This window comes from Salmo salar, chromosome 05 (assembly GCF_965601325.2).
Source record: "Salmo salar chromosome 05, fSalSal1, whole genome shotgun sequence".
NCBI lineage: Eukaryota > Metazoa > Chordata > Actinopteri > Salmoniformes > Salmonidae > Salmo > Salmo salar.
In genome coordinates this window covers 60,391,079-60,408,540 of record NC_138295.1, presented here as the reverse complement: position 1 = coordinate 60,408,540, position 17,462 = coordinate 60,391,079, and the positions used below count along the sequence as shown (strand labels likewise).

Sequence of the window (17,462 nt, the reverse complement as noted above, 5' to 3'; positions counted from 1 at the left end):
TCCTCCGCCTATTAGAGGGGCCTTCCTCAGACCTTCCACGGCTGCTTTCGGGACACCCTTCTGGTCCCATCCAACGCCACTGTGTGTGTATGCTAATGTGACCCAAGGGTTCTGTTCCCACACACTAGATCTCAGATTTATTATTTTGTTTTTAAGGGATTAAGGGAGAAGCTCCACTAGCTTTCTGCCTTCCCATGATAAGACACCAGACACACGTTTCAGAATCTGTCGAAAGTGTCAGATTTGATCCATTCTCTAATGGGATTGATTGGTATTCAAACAACAATCAAATCCAATCAGCACTGTTTAATATAATTCTCCATAACTAACTTACTTTATGGTTTCAACATCTGACTCAAAAATATTCTATGTTAAAGAGAAGCTGCGATTGGAGTGGATGCAGAGTTGATGTAGGTCGAAACCAAATACAAGATGATAGGATTTCTGTCAATCAAGGAGAGATCAAGACCGTCAAGACCCTTTCAACAACAGCAATGTTGATTTGTGATAGTTATTTAGTTAACCTAATCCCCTCAGTGATATTTAAACCCCCCCTCGACCACACCAATTAAAAGTTGAGTGCTTGAACTGAGCAAACATGGCCGAATGCCATTTAATTTTACGAGATTGTATAACCAACCTTTTGAGTTTCCTTGATTGCATTTGACCTTCCACCAATTCACTTTACAAATGCTATTGTTATAATTAAGGACAGAAGTAAACTAGATCCCTCTTGTTAAATAGTTATGGTAGGCTATACTTAGTTAGCCTCAACAATCCTATGTGTCCTGTTGAGAGTTTTTTGAGTGTTCATGTATAAGTAATATTTTAAGAGGATCCAAACAAGGTTTGTGCTAAAATAACTTCATAGCGAGGATGAGTAAGTGGATGTGGGGGATGGTAGGAGGAGGGTGATTTAGGTCTACACACTTTTCTCAGGTCTTTTGGTTAGTGACAGGCAAGTGTAATGGTCCTTCAAGTAATGGAATCGACCACTCGAGTAACATGTGAATGCACACACTCATTCATTCACTCACTCACTCACTGAAAGCAAACCTCTTTTGCATTTGAATGACATCACCATAAAGTTTGGAGGGACGTTTTGGCGGTTGAGGAGGATGCAGGGGGTTGAGAGGCTGTGAAAGAGAAGACATTACTCACATTGCTTATTGCCTCCATTCGCCAGCTCTGACCACACTGGTTGACATTCCAGGACAGGATTCACTTGATGCACCCAAAAACACCGAAGGCAGTGGCCACAATTGATCAGTGATCAATGCGTTTCACTTGATCCACTGATATTTCAGCCCAGTGCTTTGTTACTTTATTACGTTTTTCTGTTGATAACATTTTTATGTTGATTACATATTTATCATATTTTTAGCATGCACCTCTGGCCACTGTCTTTTTGTTCACTGCATGGAATGGCCGTGCCACGAAAGATGGCAAAAGCAGCAAACTATGGACAAACAAACGCTTAAAAAGAGGTCCAAATGATTTGAACAGGGTGATTGCTTATACTTGGCACTGACCACAGTTGGATCCAAGGACACGCATCCTCGGTCCATAGTGATGGGTTGAGAATGCGTTTCCCTCTAAAACCACACAGAATGGACTCCTAGGGGCACATTCCTGCATGGTAATGATGATGCTGAGGAACCTATGAAAGGAGCAGCACCCGAATTCCTGCCCCTTGGACAACTACCAAAACACGCCATTTTCTCCTCTGTACTCCCTTGGCACTGGCCCTGGTGCCACTGTCCATCAAACAGCTATGGTCAGAAATGTAAATCTTCCATTTTACGTATCAGGTTAAAGCTACGTTGACAGACCGTTGCCGCCATCTTGGAATGCCTAAGAGTCTGTATTCATACATCGCTCTCATGTTAGACGTAGACGTTCTCCCGAAAGAAGGCTACACCCTCTAAATGTTAACTAACTATAGCAACTCCTTATTTGCGTATGCTAATCCTTTGTTTGAAGCGTTCACATTATCAGTCAATAAAGTGGCAAGTGACCTCAAGTATTGCAAATCAACATTGTGCATCGTAAAATGAAGCTCACAGAGCCAATACGATTTGTAGCCCATATGATTATAGAACATTGAATTCTTCCTCTATTTTCCATGGCTCCCCCTTGTTGACGTGATGCCAATGGATGACGGGGCTACAAAAGAAGCCGGTGGTATCTTGGCGAGTAGCAGGAGCGTTTCACAGACGAGCTGGGTGACTTTACCCTGGACCTGACCCTGACCAACCTGTGAGTCCAAGCAGCAGCTAGCTCAGAGCATAATCCACCATCAGTCTGACAACAGTTCCGTTGTGTAGCTAGCGTTGCTCAAATGTGCTTAACATCCCCGCTCAGTTCATTAAAGCCTATAGCGCTCAGCAAATGCAACTTGTCTCTTGGCAGGTTGACAAAAACCAGTGAATTAGATTATGAGAACGATAACACCACCAAGAAACATGGAGGGCGAGGGGAGATGTCACAAAAGACTGGACGTTAACGCCTGGAACATAATGTATTAGCAACCTGGCCCAGTTAATAAGGGCACTATAATATTTGCATGGAGTGGATGTTTATTTGTACAGCCAATTGCTTTCTGCTGGCCATAGCTATACAAAACAGTAGAGTTTCTTCTAGAACTCCAACACAATCCAATGTGGATATCAAAATCCTGTATCGGCATGATTGCAGCATTAAAATGTTTACATTAAATTGCACAAAGATTCATGAAATGAAAACAACTGCTTCATAAACCTATGCTGTTAGGGTTGCATTTCATTTGTTTTACAGTATATTTACAGTCCTATACACTAGGGTCAGCAGACTCTTTAACATGACAATGGTAGTGACTTGTGAGGGCCCATATGCCGGTGTTGGCACATTTGCCATATGTGGTGTCAGACATCACAGGGGGACGGTACACTGTGACATGCAGTACACAGAGGACTACACACCTGAGTAGGGTTGTGTGTGTGCGCGTGTGCGCGCGTGCCTGTGTGTATTGAGGTTTTTTTGGGAGTGCCCTTGAGTTCTTTGTGTTGAGTAAAATAAAAATAAATGAGAGCAATTGTGGATTGCGTTTATAAAAAAAATCCATCTCAATTATGTATTGAATTGGAATTTTACTTTTTAGATTTTACTTTTTATCACAATTATTATGATCTCAAGTAGCTCAACACTAAACGTGTAAGATCCTTAGTCCTGTGGAATTTGGCAATAGATTCTTCCAGTCCTGGCTCTGAGTTAACAGTAAATCTGCTAACAGCTTCAAAGTAGGGCTAGTATGTCTTGTGATATACTGTCAGTGATTTTTGGGGGGGTCTTCCACCTTCTCTTCTTACATGCCAATAGATTCATGACGATAGACAGAAATAGAACAAAACTGTTGTTTTCTGTTTGTTTTCAATGTAAACTTTTATTACTAATCCATGACAAGACAGTTTGTTTTTCATACAAAGGCACATGTGGTTCATTCAGTGCATTCTAGCATTACATAATACATATTAGATTGCATAACACAAACAACATCGGTTGCTTTAAAATATCTGAATAGACGTTTCATCTTGGTGCAAAACAAAACAAGAAACATAGAATTATTGAATAACTTCAGCGACCACACTTTGTTGAATGTATGCGAATAGACTGGTTTTAGCCATCCCTAAAGGGACTTTTAGTTATGGACTAAAAATGTTGTTCAATTTCAAGCTTATCCAGGCAGATAAGTAATAATATAGCATTGTGATTATCAAAATAATACATTTACAAATTCAGACCAAGATAGTCTCCTTCAACTCAATTGTACAAGCACTGAATAGATTGTTAAAATAAATACTTCAAATATTTGCATAGATTATCAATTGGAATAAAAATGTGCCACTTTCTGAAAATGTATATAAAACAAACTAGTCTATGATAGTGCTTGCATTAATGCATTTGCTCGCATGTGTATTGTGTGTGTGTGTGTGTGTGTGTGAGTGTATGCGATAATGTCTCGGACAGGAAATGAAGAAAGCCTTTGAAATCTCTGTATTTATCATGTCTTACTCTGAAGTACCTTGTATTACGCTGATGTGGTTTGCTAGGGAAAGCCAGGCTACTGCATTCAAAGCCTACTTGGAAAGCTTTAGTGGTTTAGTATGTTCTGCCCGTGCAGCCTAGCTTACTCCCTATAAATGTGTAATTCCTACACTGATTCGCATTGGCAGAGGCTTAGGGCCAGCATATTGAATTCTGTTATTGAAAAATTAAAACTAAAATGTCTCTCCACAATTTGTTTTATAAATCAAATGTGTTATGTTCATCTGTAATGTCTAACTTTCTCTGTCTCTCTCTCGCTTTCACACACGCACACGCACAAGCACACAGACACACAGACAGACACACAGACAGACAGACAGACAGACAGACAGACAGACAGACAGACAGACAGACAGACAGACAGACAGACAGACAGACAGACAGACAGACAGACAGACAGACAGACAGACAGACAGACAGACAGACAGACACAAAAAACCTACACTGTGAGAGAGAACTGAATAAACAGCATAATATTTCATGAGATTGTTCGCCCAAAAATAATCCAGTTGGCGGCTTGCCCAATATATTTGGTAGCAGACCAAAAACAGTTGCATAGAGTATAAAGACAACAGCTCTCCCATTCACTTGTGTGTCATATGACACACGGAGCCGTCTAATCGCAGTGCAGTATTCTTCACTGCTGCCGTGGGTCTCACATTCATGTATCTGTCTGTCATAGCAACTAGTAAATAATAAAACATAAACATAAAAATGGGCTAAAATTCTAACCATTATGATCTAGGTAGGTCTATGTTATTTATACAGCTTGTTATACAACATTCCCATGCAACACCATGGACTCCATTCATACATTGTTATTTACTTTAAATTAAAGTAGTAGTAGTAGTAGTAGTAGTAGTAGTAAAGTGCTCTATGCTATTATATAAATGTTTGCACTTAAGAATCTGTATTGCAATGAACATTTCCTCACATGTACATACACTGAGTGTACAAAACATTTAAGGACACCTTCCTACTATTGAGTTGCAGCCTCAACTCGTTGGGGCCTGGACTCTACAAGGTGTCAAAAAGCGTTCAACAAGGACGCTGGCCTATGTTGACTCCAATACTTCCCACAGTTGTGTCAAGTTGGCTGGATGTCCTTTGGCTGGTGGACCATTCTTGATACACACGGGAAACTGTTAAGTGTGAAAAACCCAGCAGTGTTGCAGTTCTTGACACAAACCGGTGTGCCTGGCACCTACTACCATACCCCGTTCAAAGGCACTTACATTTTTTTGTCTTGCCCATTCACGCTCTGAATGGCACACACACAATCCATGTCTCAATTGTCTCAAGGCTTAAAAATCCTTCTTTAACCTGTCTCCTTCCCTTCATCTACACAGATTGAAGTGGATTTAACAAGTGACATCAATAAGGGATCATAGCTTTCACCTGGATTCACCTGGTCAGTCTGTCATGGAAAGAGCAGGTGTTCTTAATGTTTTGTGTAGATGTCATTGAGGCTGCAAGCAAATACTGTAGGAACACAGCACATGTAATGTATCTCATTCATAGCACAGTGTATCCAAGAATCCCTGCTTCTCTGTTTATCTTGGATCCTGAGATATTTGCTCTTGTTTTCCACGCCACCAACCCACTTTCTTATTGGCTTAAGAAAGGAAACAAAACCAATCCAGATTGTTCCTTGCTGGATAACAAAACCCAGGCCGGAGGTCCAACCACACGTCAGAGGCAGCTAAAGTGCTCTGATGCTCAAATGTTGGGGTACAAGTCGGAGTATAGTGGACAAACATTGTTGTAATGGGCCTGTTCCATTGCAAATACTAGGGATGGGTTGGTAGTTTGTGGGCAACTTTTCTTCTCCCAATGGATTACTGCTCGCTGTTTTTTCTGCCCTCTATCAGTGTTCTGGACCATTATTTGCCTGGAGGGGGGAAAAAATGTATGTTAGAAGCAGGGGTTGGAACCAAAATTATTTTCCAATCGTTCCCGAACAGAACCCCTATATTTTTTGTTCCGTTCCAGTGTTCCGGCCAGCATAATAAAGTTCTGAACCGGGTTGAAGAAGAAAAAAGCAGTGGTTCATATACTTCCTTTTTCCCCCCATTTTTTTACCTGTGAAATCGACATCGTTTTTATATTTAGCTTATTATTTTACCTCACCAATTAGCACGGATAGAGCATCTTGCTATGGAACAGGTAGGCTAGTTGTTTGCATGTTTAATTGGTCAGAGATGATGCGACTGAAGTTTCACGGGTGGGGAGAGAGCGAGAGAAAGCGGTGGACATGGAGGAACATGGTTTGAAGCACTGAGCATCATGACATGAATTGGGAGTGTGTATAGGCTATTACTAGCATCAAAACTTCACTGAATTGCAGAATTATATACGAGATATTAGGAATATTTTTGGAACAAAAAATAACATTATTAACCAGTTCTCAAGATTTGAAAAAAACGGTTCTGTTCCGGAACACTAGAGATCCTTGACATATTTTGTCATTTTCTGGTTTTCGGTTCTGTTCCCTGAACCGGTTCCAACCACTGGTTAAAACACCACCATATATAAAACAAATTCAAAATAAAGCCAGTACATTATGTGTTAAAATATTTTCGAGTGAACGGCCAGTCTCTTTCATATAGCAAAAACCCGTTGTGGCCTTAGGTGCGCCTGGTCTGGTTTTAGCTGAGGTAAGCCCTGCTCTGTGTGCTGGGCGCAGACTGCCAGCTAGCCAAGGGGATTGAGGGTGAAGTTGAAAGGCACTGCCGGGAGCCTGGTACGCTAAGGGGCCATAATGCAAAGAGGAAGCATGTGACACACCCTAAGCTGTAGGAGCTGAGACTGAGGGACTTCTGAGAGCTGGGGGCCCTTTTATTTTAGAGCCACTCAGACAAGCAACTTAAAATCTTACCCAAGGGTCATAGAGTACATAGAGAACCAGCCATGATGTTTGTGGTTGTCTGGTTTCATAACTACAATGGGTAGAGCCAGCATGCTGACTAGCTAGCATCATGTTAGCCATATTAGCTATTAGCTAGAATCATGTTAGCCATATTAGCTATTACCCAGAATCATGTTAGCCATGCCAGATAGCATCTCGATAGCAGTTTAATATGTACTGTATGTCAATGGGCTAACTACAAGTAAAGGAAGGACATTTCCAATGAAACGCAAAATGAGACAGAAGGGGTGTCACAAAAGGGGTTTAGGGTATTGGTGTCGGTTTGAGTTATTGGGAAGCATGGTCTTGTTTTTGTTGAGTGGCCTACGGTGAATGAGCTAGTTAATGGTAAATTTACAACCCCAGCATGTGGGCCAATAAAACCAGGGGGACAGGGGGACATACAGGACGATGAGAATGATTGTGAGAGGGGGGGAGAAAGAGAAAGAGGGGGAGAGAGTAGAGTGGAGGACGCTGGTAATTAAGAGTCTAAGGGAGTGTGAGAGGGGGCACACACTGCTCAGAGCAAACTTTGTGCATGGAATCCTCACTCCTATTTATGCACCCTGTCTATTCTCCCCTCCCTTCTACCCTTTATCTTCTTCCTGGCCTTTCCTCTCTCTCCATTCACTTGTCGCTCCCTCTGAATGAATAGTCACAGCTCTGTGGTGTCCCCCCCCCCACCAACACCCCCACAGTACTCCCCTTAAACTCCCCCTCTAGCTCAGTCTTGAATAGGGAGTCGAATTGAGCAAACAGTCAGCCTGTCAGCTCAATAGGAGGTCTGGCCGTGAACTTCAAGTCCTTCCCAGGCCCCCAGCGTCACATTGGGGAGAGAGGCAGGGAGTTGGGAGGGAGGTGTGGGCTTGGGGAGCTGTGGGGAGACAGGAGGGAGGGGGTGAGTGGGAGCCACAGACACAGACAGACTTTAGGGGGCCCCTACGTGCCAATATTGGGGGGACCTCTGCCTGCCACAGAAGTTCCCAAGACTGGAGCTTTCGCTGGAGCTATGGGGGAGGGTGCTCCAGGTCCCAGCTGCCTCCCCCCACCCCCTAGTCTAGGCAGGAGGGGTGTGTGCAGACGGGACAGTGTCTGCCCCCTGCCCAAACTCCAGCCCTCCAGACCCGGACACTCAGACGCAAGCTGCTGACTCTGCCCACCCACCCCCTCAACTCGCCTCGCTCCCAGCTCGCACAGGCCACACATCATCTCATTACCCAACGCCAGCCACTCTACTGTCTACTGTTTGTATTGTTTTGGGCTCTGCATAATTTACACAGTAAATTGAGAATGGCCCTGGCCCCTGCTCAATCTACCACCTGTTTACAGAGACTGCCCGTGATTAGTGGCTTTGCATTAGATTAGACACTGTTACTACTAAGGCTCTCATGCGATGTTTTGTTAGACTGGCTCCCCAACATAGAAACTTTGAATGTTGTTGGTTTTGTCAGGATTTTTTTCTATCTCCACATTTGGCTTAATCAGCTGCTATAGTTTATTTGAATATCCTTAATAAATTCATTATGTCTAGTCCTAACAGCAATGTCTCTGTAGACCTCATGCAGCGGAATACCTTGGTGGGATTGGCGAAGAGACAGACTTAATAGCACTCTAGTGTTTCACCGTCCATATGCATGGGTAGTAACTCACTAGCCTATCCATTAGCAATGCTCTGGCACCGTACAGTATCTTAGCGATAGCACTGTCTCGACCTCCAGTATGCAGACACAAACAAAGGGAGTTCTCTCCGTGCGGCACGGACAATGGCACACATTGTTTACCGGCTGCCTTATTTAATCGGGCCCAGCCGACTCTAATTGGTGTTTTGGTTATTAAGCGGTTTTTAAACTTGCAGCTCCCTGCTCGGAATAAAGGAGTCGCTACAACAAGCTTGCTTAGGAGAACAATACACGACTTGTCTCAGCACCAGCTCCCCCAAAACCTCACCCACCAACACAAAGACAGCTTTCCTCTACTGAGACCTCGCTATCATACTCTCATTCGGCTTCTGCCTCTCTCGCTCCCTCTCTCCGTCTCTCAACCACACTCACTCTCTCCTGGTCCCTTTCTCTCTGTGTTGGTGTTGTACTGCAGTCTCTGTCTGAGTAGCACCAGCTGGCTCATGGGCGTCACAGTTTTCTCCTTTAAAGATATGCTCTGAACTGCTTTTAGAATTTTTAACTAAACAGTCATTAGCGTAAATGTTTACATGTCAGCAAATTAGGATCATTCATTACAAAAACGGAATGATAAGACTTGGTGAAAATAAATATTGCAAAAAGCGTACCGTCTCTTTGATTACTATTGATAATAAGAATAGTGATGATGATATAATATAGCCCTAGCTAATATTTGTTAATAGTCTCTGGGTGTAACTATCTTGTGTAATATGCTAAATGTGGAACATTCATGTCTCAGTTATTCTGACCAGGGAATACGGCCCGCGTATTTCAACCTTCAACCAAAATGGCAGCCGTCGCCATGTCGGGCATGTGTGTGAAGAGGATGGCACAACAATTCCCAAACGGGAAGAAAACTGGGCTGCTCAGAGCACAGATGCCCACTGAATGCCCCCTGAGAGAGAGCGAGAGCAAGAAGTGATTTAATGCAAGCACACACACAAAAACCCCAGCCTGCCCCCCCCCCCCCCCCCCCCCATCAACGCGTCCCGTGATTTCTGCAATTAGCAAACACATCTGAGTTGCTTAAAGGCAAGGCCAGCCTGGCAGAGGGAGGGAGCGAGAGAGAAGGGAGGGTCCGGAGGAGGAGGAAAGGATGGGGTGATGGTGGCGGTGGTGGTGTTATGGAGGCGTGATGCAGCATGGCGGGAACAGGGCTGTTATTGTTACCTGCTCTCTCTGATCCTCACTTCCATTTCATGCCAGCGTGCGTCGTCCTAAGATGGTGGCGTGGGCTACGTCTCGCGGTACAGGAGAATGGGGAAGGCAGCTGAGGATGAAGCGAGGGAGGGGAGAAGGGGAGAGGCGATACGGAGGAGGGCGAGAAGAGGGAGGCAGAGTCAACAGCAACCTCTCTTCCTCTCCCTGTTTTTCAGCCTCATTTTGCCAGCATTCTGTCACGGTGGTGTTGGTAGTCTGCACAAAAAATAAGAATAGGTAAAAAGAGAAAATGTGAGTATGTGGTTTAACCAGCCGAGATACACATACATACATATGTACGTATACACACGCACCCACACATGTCTTTTCTCATGGTACAGTCTGCCCCTGAGCATGCAAATGACTTTTATTATGCAAATGCATGCAAATCAGATCCAACCATCTGAGAATCAAGCCTGGGAAGAAAGAAAATTGACACAGAGATTGAATGAAAGAATGAAAGAGAAATAGAACAGGGGGAAAATCCTTTTGAGTGGCAGGAGGCGGTAAGTCAGGTAAATGGTATGTGGAGGAACAACGGTGGCCCAAATTGGACAAACAAGATTGCCTTTTGTATTATGACGATAACTTAGCTTTTTTCTGACTGCACTGTATTTTAACATCATACTTGATATCATACAAGTTTCACATGAAGTTAAGTTCAGACTCACATCATCTGCAATAGCAAGCAAGGAGATTGCTCCAGCTAACAGGCTTTTCAGCAGTTCCACAATGTCTTCACTTTCATTCAAGGACGCAACAAGGACTTGAGCTCCTTTATTGAAAAAACACAGGAATTTCACGTGATCACGTGATCTTATGTGAAGTTAATGTGATAACATGTAAAAGCAACATGTGATACCATGAAACTACACATGTGAAAACATTTGAGCACACGTGAAAACATGATCTCGTGAAAGAAATGTGACAACATGGGGATGCAAATTTTTTAAACGTTTTTCACATGTGAAACTGCAAATTTCACACGTTGCTTTTATTACAATTCACGTGAGGTGAAAACCTGTTATTCTCCACACATGTGAAAAGGTGGTGTAAATGTAATACATGTGAACATATGGTTTAACGTGAACAACTAACCACACTTGTCTCTTTTCCTGCTTTTTTTGTAAAGGAAGTAATGAAATGGTATTGGAGATTTAAGGTAAACGGTACGCTGTTCAGCTAAAATAGTGTAATACTGTACATTTAATCAATATGATGACATTTGATGACATACCTGGGATTTGAAATCACACTCTCTATATTTGGAGTACGCTGATCTTTCTGCTGTGTCACAAAGTCTGTAGTATTCTCAGAAGTCCTCTACAGATTAATTACCTACAATGCATCTCTGCAATTAGCAAAAAAGTGCCATCTGCACTGCTATTTTAGTTCTAAATTAATCTGACTATTATCTCATCATTGATTTCCTTCACTTATTTCATCAATTTGTGGGTTTTCTGTATAGTTGTCTAACGTTGGTGGGGCATTTATTTACTTTGTCCTGAATCACTATGATAAATATAATGGTGTATTATTAACAAAGCTGAGATTTACTTTGAAGTACAAAGTGTAGGAATAGAGGTGAAATCAGTTACTGACACAGACATGGTGGTGTAGAAAGGAAGATTGTACATAATGCCGTGAACCAAGAGGTTGTGAGTTCATATCCCAGGTGAGGACATGTTAAATAATAATTACTGTATAAATAAACATACACGATGTAATCATTTGTGTCAAATATGTCAATTGAAAACACTGCGGCTGTGGGACCTTTTGTTTGCAGGGCATCACCTATGTAATCATATGCCTTGGGGCCTTCCCTGTGGCTCAGTTGGTAGAGCATGGTGTGTGCAACGCCAGGGTTGTGGGTTCGATTCCCACGGGGGGCCAGTACAAAAATAATGCATGAAATGAAATGTATGCATTCATTACTGTAAGTCGCTCTGGATAAGAGCGTCTGCTAAATGACTAAAATGTAAATGTGCAATAACCCCACATGTACTGTAAGTTGTACCAAAATCACATGAAAGGTTATGTGATCACATATGAAAATATAATATAATACAGTGGGAGAAAGACTGTGACCTAGAAGGGGATTGCTGTCTGAAATATGCTGTTGGAGTCACAGATGGTTGGCTGTATGAGATCAAATGTTGTGAAACTTCATTATAACAAAGACAACAATGCTACAGTATCAACATGCTAGGTTGATGAAGAGGTTGATGAGAGGTTGGGGGCTGGAGCTATTATGTTAGCCTTCGCATTCTTTTAGCACAAACTCAAACTAGTCAAACATATTGTAGTGGTGCTTTTCCATGTCATTCTCTGGCCAAGCTACACATGCAAGTAACCCAAGAGCTACAAACTAACTCCACCAATGTGGGTTGGAATCTACTAACTAGCTACCAGCCTAGCCTATACATGACATTTGGTGAACCAACGAGCAGACTAATCGGGGAGGAGAGAGCTGCTGTCTGTTTTCACTCTCAGGCTTGAGGAAGGAGGCAGCTTTTGTTTCAGGGTGCCAGTAGGGAGACACTATTTTTTAGGCTGTAATGGGGGAGTAGGGATAGGGGTGAAGGGAAGGGGCTTGGGAGTATGAGAGAGTAGGCTAGGAGGAAGGGAGGGGCAGTAGAAGAGGGGGTGGGGTACCACTGAATGGTGGCAAACCTCTCCTAATTGGCACTTGACATTTTTTTGCCATTGGCACTAAAGTGGGCCGGCTTTCAAGCCCGCTCTGAGTCCTTGTTGGAAAAGTGCCATATGCAAATATGGCGAATGGGCTCCATTGTGAAGCCTCTGATATTAACAGCTCAGGGAACAATGCAATTGTGTGCTTACTCTGGACTCGAAGGTGTGTGAGTGAGAACAAGACAATGGCTGCCAAAGCCGCTTCGGTCTGAACAGCCCCTTCACATGACGTTCTGACAAGTAATTTCACCAGAATGGCCTTCTGTGGACTGGGGCTCTGTCAGGCTCTGTCCAAAAGCTTGGTTGAAGACTGAAATAGTTTGTTTCAGTTTGTCCAATACTTGCCCAACTTCTGAAAATGTAATCTTTCTCTTTTTGTTGAGAGGCTCTTTTTCCTAACTGTTAAAATATTCAGAATATTATTAGCTTTTTTTGTAAAAATGCATCCTATGTTAAAACATTTCCAGTTGAGCACATTGCTCTAAATGCTAGAATGTATAGTGTTCTGTAATCCTTCTGATATTTCTCTATTTGGATTGTTTACCCTTCACTAGCTCCCTGGGGCAACAGTGGAGGGAGATCTAAACATAACTCCTGTCTCCCTTTGGAGAGTTCTTGGCAAATCAATGATGAATTGTAGCAAAACTGAGAAGTATTTTCAAAGACTGAGAAATGATAAGAGACTGATCTTGGACATCTAGACCAAACAAACTCCCAGCACTAACTTCCAAGAGGAAACATATAAAGCAGATTGTCAAAGGCCGTAAAGCAGTTCCATCTTTATCTCCACACAAGTCGAAACTGTCAGGGAGGAAATAGAACAACGGGTCCAACAATAGCACCCACCTCCGGTGTGGTCCGAACCAAGTCAAAGTACACCTGTTACTGCTAAGTTACCAAACTTAATCTCCTTTGTCTGGGTGGGTCCATTGACTTCTGTAAACGCCTGAAATACATGAATTTCTCTTTGAGCGACAGGGAGGCGGGGGCCGCTTTAGAAATGGCAAAGTCTGCCCCTCTGTACCAGCCCAGCAGTGAAGCCAACTCTGTTGGTGTGTTCTGTTGAGAAAAAAAAGAGGCAGAGAAAAGGGGGCAAGAATCACTGGGCCTTTTTCAGAAACCCGTCTGGCTGCTAGGACCCGGAGGTGCTGAAAGGGTGGTAAAGGAGCCCATTGTCGCCCTGTGACAAGTGGACTAGCTCTATTGACTGTAAAGTCTACTGGTGGGGGGCCGCCAGGGCGCCTGTTTTTCTACTTGACACTTGGAGTCTAAATCTGCTTGCCTAGAGCCTGAAAGCTAAGACAAATCCACCAAACCCTACCTCTGCCTCCCTTCCTTTCTCCTCTCCCTCCCTCCATCTTTTCTCTTTACCCCCTCTCTCTTTCCCTCCCTCCACTCCAGACAGGGCTACAGTAGAGTCTCGGAGGTTTTGTGGAACTCCTGTTTTTGTGCCATTTTCAGGCAGGCAGTGCAAAGGCCGTCTTTCCTCTGGGGTAGGGTTGCAAAATTCCAGGAACTGTCAATGAACTCCCTGGTGTTCCAGAAATCCTGGTTGGAAGATTCTGGATTTCCTGCTTATTCCCCCCTTACTCCGTGCATCCTGCAACCAGAAAGTTCCTGGAATTTTGTAACCATACTCTCGGGTCCCTAGTGTGGACTGTTTTTGATATGACTGTGCCACACACAGTCATCCCCCTTATCGCCACCAACAAAACAGCTGCACCAGTGCACACACCTTTATGGGAGTCTGTCACTGACTTCATATCATCTTCTCTTCAAATAGTATTCATGCTTATCGTACAAATTGTAGCTAATTGGAGAGAAAAAAAACGTTATTACTGCCTGAAAAATAAATACAAACTGATGTCAGAAAGCTAATCTAACTTTGCTAAAATCTCTACCCATAAATGTTTTCATTCAATCAAATTTTACTTGCATAACACTTTGTAAAAGGCCAATTTGTCACATTAACAGCCACAACGGCATGTATATAGCTATACAACCACAGATAACAGCCAAGAACAGTCGTTGGGGCCTTGTTCCAGTTCCCCTGGATTCTTCCGTTGGTAATGACAGTAGCTAGGGAAAACAGACAAAGAGCCAGGTACCACTGTGCCACCGGAGGAGGTGACATCACCGCCTGTCACTTCCTGTCAAGGCCCTCGTCTCTCTCGTTCCCTCGCTGAGCCCTGAGCTCAAATGTCTCACTCAGCACCTGCAATGCAGCAGGCAGGAACCGCTGCACAACCTGCTAAAATTGACATTGTGAGTGTTGTTGCTATACAGACGCTCCAACAGGAGTTTCAGTCTAGTCAGACGTGCCATATTGGTGTAAGTATTGTGTTTGTTATCAAAGCAGAATTCAAATGTATAAATTTAGCCGAGTAAATGTGATTAAAACCCTGTTTAGGCCATTGATCACCAGATGAATAACGTGTTTTTCAAACATACTGGTGCCATAGTATACAATTTACTCTCCAATTTCTCTGTAATGTCTTGAAGCTATGGAAGGCTGATTTGGTCGAAAGACAGAAAAATCATACTAGAGTCCTCACTCGACATGATTATTTTTCTAGTTGAAAAGAAATCAACATCATTGCCTTGATGACTGATTGAAGGTGTGAAGATCTGATTGACCAATTACTCCCACTATTGGCTGAGGCCCGGATTGTTCCCTCTCTCATGGCTCTGTCACTGGGGGCAGTTTCTGGTTGATTGCCCTCGGACCACTCCCCCACAGAGCCCCACACAGTGGCATTCAACAAGATCCATCAGGCCTTTCCACATGGTAGCACCTCATGCAATGGAGGCTTCGCCATGGCCCATTCACAACCAAGCCAACTGTCACCTCAAATCAAACACCCAAACAAAAGCAAAATCAAACACCTTCCGATATGAAAGAAAGAGGGGGAGAAAACAAATAAACAACCATCTAGCTTAACAAAGCGGGCCTCAAACAAATCTGTCCATTCGACTATGTGCTGGCAGGGGAGATGATCGTGGGATTAACTTAAAAAGTCCATTGTAAACTTCCACAATCCAAATAACGTATGACATTAGAGGCTATAATCAGCAACCATACTTTCTATTCATTTCACCTGTTTTCCAAACAGCCTTAACTAAAACCCCATCAGCCCAGTACAGAATTGCTACAACGGTAGGATGGTTACTTGCAGCTACTGACTGGCCAATTTGTTAACCACTTCGGCAAAGTCCGCAGTCAGCACCATTCAGGTTGCTGTTGGTTCTTTGGGACCCGCCCACCACTGCTGGCCATGTGATCGTAAGGATAAGCCGCTGCATGCAGCCCCACACAGAGGGATCAGGGGCTTATTAGATTACAAGTGATCCTGTTGGACCAACCGGGCTGCTAGGGACCAATGCCACCGGCCATGTGCAAATATGAGGAAATATGTGTATAGCTCATTATTTTTAGAGATCAATCTCAAAGAGATCAGGCTTTCCCAACTATATGGCTCAGGGGGAAATATCAAAAATTCTAATACTCAAAGATGTAAATTCATAAGAAACTCAACAAATACTCAAACTCTCAAATCTGCTGCTAAAATTCTCAGAGGCAATTGTGATATATTTGAATACGGCACACAAGGGCCAGCAGAGACCAGACAGTTGTAATTGTCAAGCTGAGTTAAAAAGACACACACACGTACACATACACACATAAACCTGTGCAATTGGATTACATCACACGACTTACTTGACTTTTTCGTCTGCTCCCGTGTCCTATGATGTCGGCCATTTTTTTGCTTGTTTTGCTGTGAATGGTAGAATGGGGTGGTGCGGCATGGGGGATATGTGTTGGGGGATCTTGATGCCTTTCAGGAGCGTAATGGGATTCTTGTTACTTTCGGTTATCTAGCTTTATGAAGAATGTACATCACTCATACAGCTAGATAACCAAAGATAACAACCAACCCCTAAGGCTGCCCATCCTCTTGTGCCACAGGTGATACGCAAGGGCCAGATTCTGACCTAGAATCAGGAAGAAATATTATTAACAATCAGAACAATTAAGACTTTAATTTCCCTTTTCAAACTTAAGTGCACAGTGAGTAAACTGTATCAGTTCTATAGAGAGGTCTGGTCACGTTCATGCAGTATCTAAAATGTAAGACATGCTGATTATTTTAAATGAATCAACTTTCATCAAATGTGTACTAACAGTTCACAAACATACCAGAACCTCCCGACCCTCTGCTTAAAGTACTCATCAGCAATTGGCCACTTACTAACTGTAACATTTCCCTGCCAATCCGCCCTCACTGTTCTGCTGTTACAAAGCCTTTGATTGGACGGCCAGCCCGTAACAAGGCAGCCAAAGCCTTGACTCCTCAAAGTCAAATAATCAGCGTGAGGCTTGATCAAAACACACAGGCTGGCGAACCAGTCCAAACTGGTTACGGCGCCAGTCTTCCCAGACCACACCTCTCCGCCCCTGTGCCCACCCCTACGGTGAGGCAGTCTCTCACATGGACTGGCTCCATAGGAGGGTGATGGCCCCCCATCATGTCCTAAATGTATTTTTTTAAATTAAAGCTGTTTTACTGTAAGATACAGAGAGAAAGGTTTGCCTCTTGCGTTTGCATATCTATCAGTGATTCCACAGTAAATTGGGGAGGGCATGTTCAAGGTTGGGGTCAGAATACGGCACTAAAGCACAAACACACACAAGTGCAAACCTACACACACAGACACACACACAGAGTACACACATTTCTGGCACATGGCACAAGGGCCAATTAAAAGCTTTTCTGTGTGCCCAGCCCGACAACGAGGCTCCTCCCATCTATACATGTTCTAATGACTGACAGGAGAGAGATGGAGGGAGAGAGAGAAAGACAGAGAACATTCTCCCCTTTAGTGTACACATCTTTACC

At 43.4% G+C, this 17,462-nt stretch overlaps 1 long non-coding RNA gene across 1 annotated transcript; it reads right to left on the bottom strand.

Annotated features, from left to right (window-relative positions):
* Nucleotides 1-3,394: 3,394 nt before the first annotated feature.
* Nucleotides 3,395-16,534, bottom strand: LOC106605318 (uncharacterized). Its single transcript, XR_001328829.3, has 3 exons — nt 16,283-16,534; nt 9,841-10,086; nt 3,395-5,974 (listed from the first exon to the last, which is right to left on the bottom strand). It is a non-coding gene; the product is annotated as an uncharacterized LOC106605318 (long non-coding RNA).
* Between the last annotated feature and the right edge of the window lie 928 nt (nt 16,535-17,462).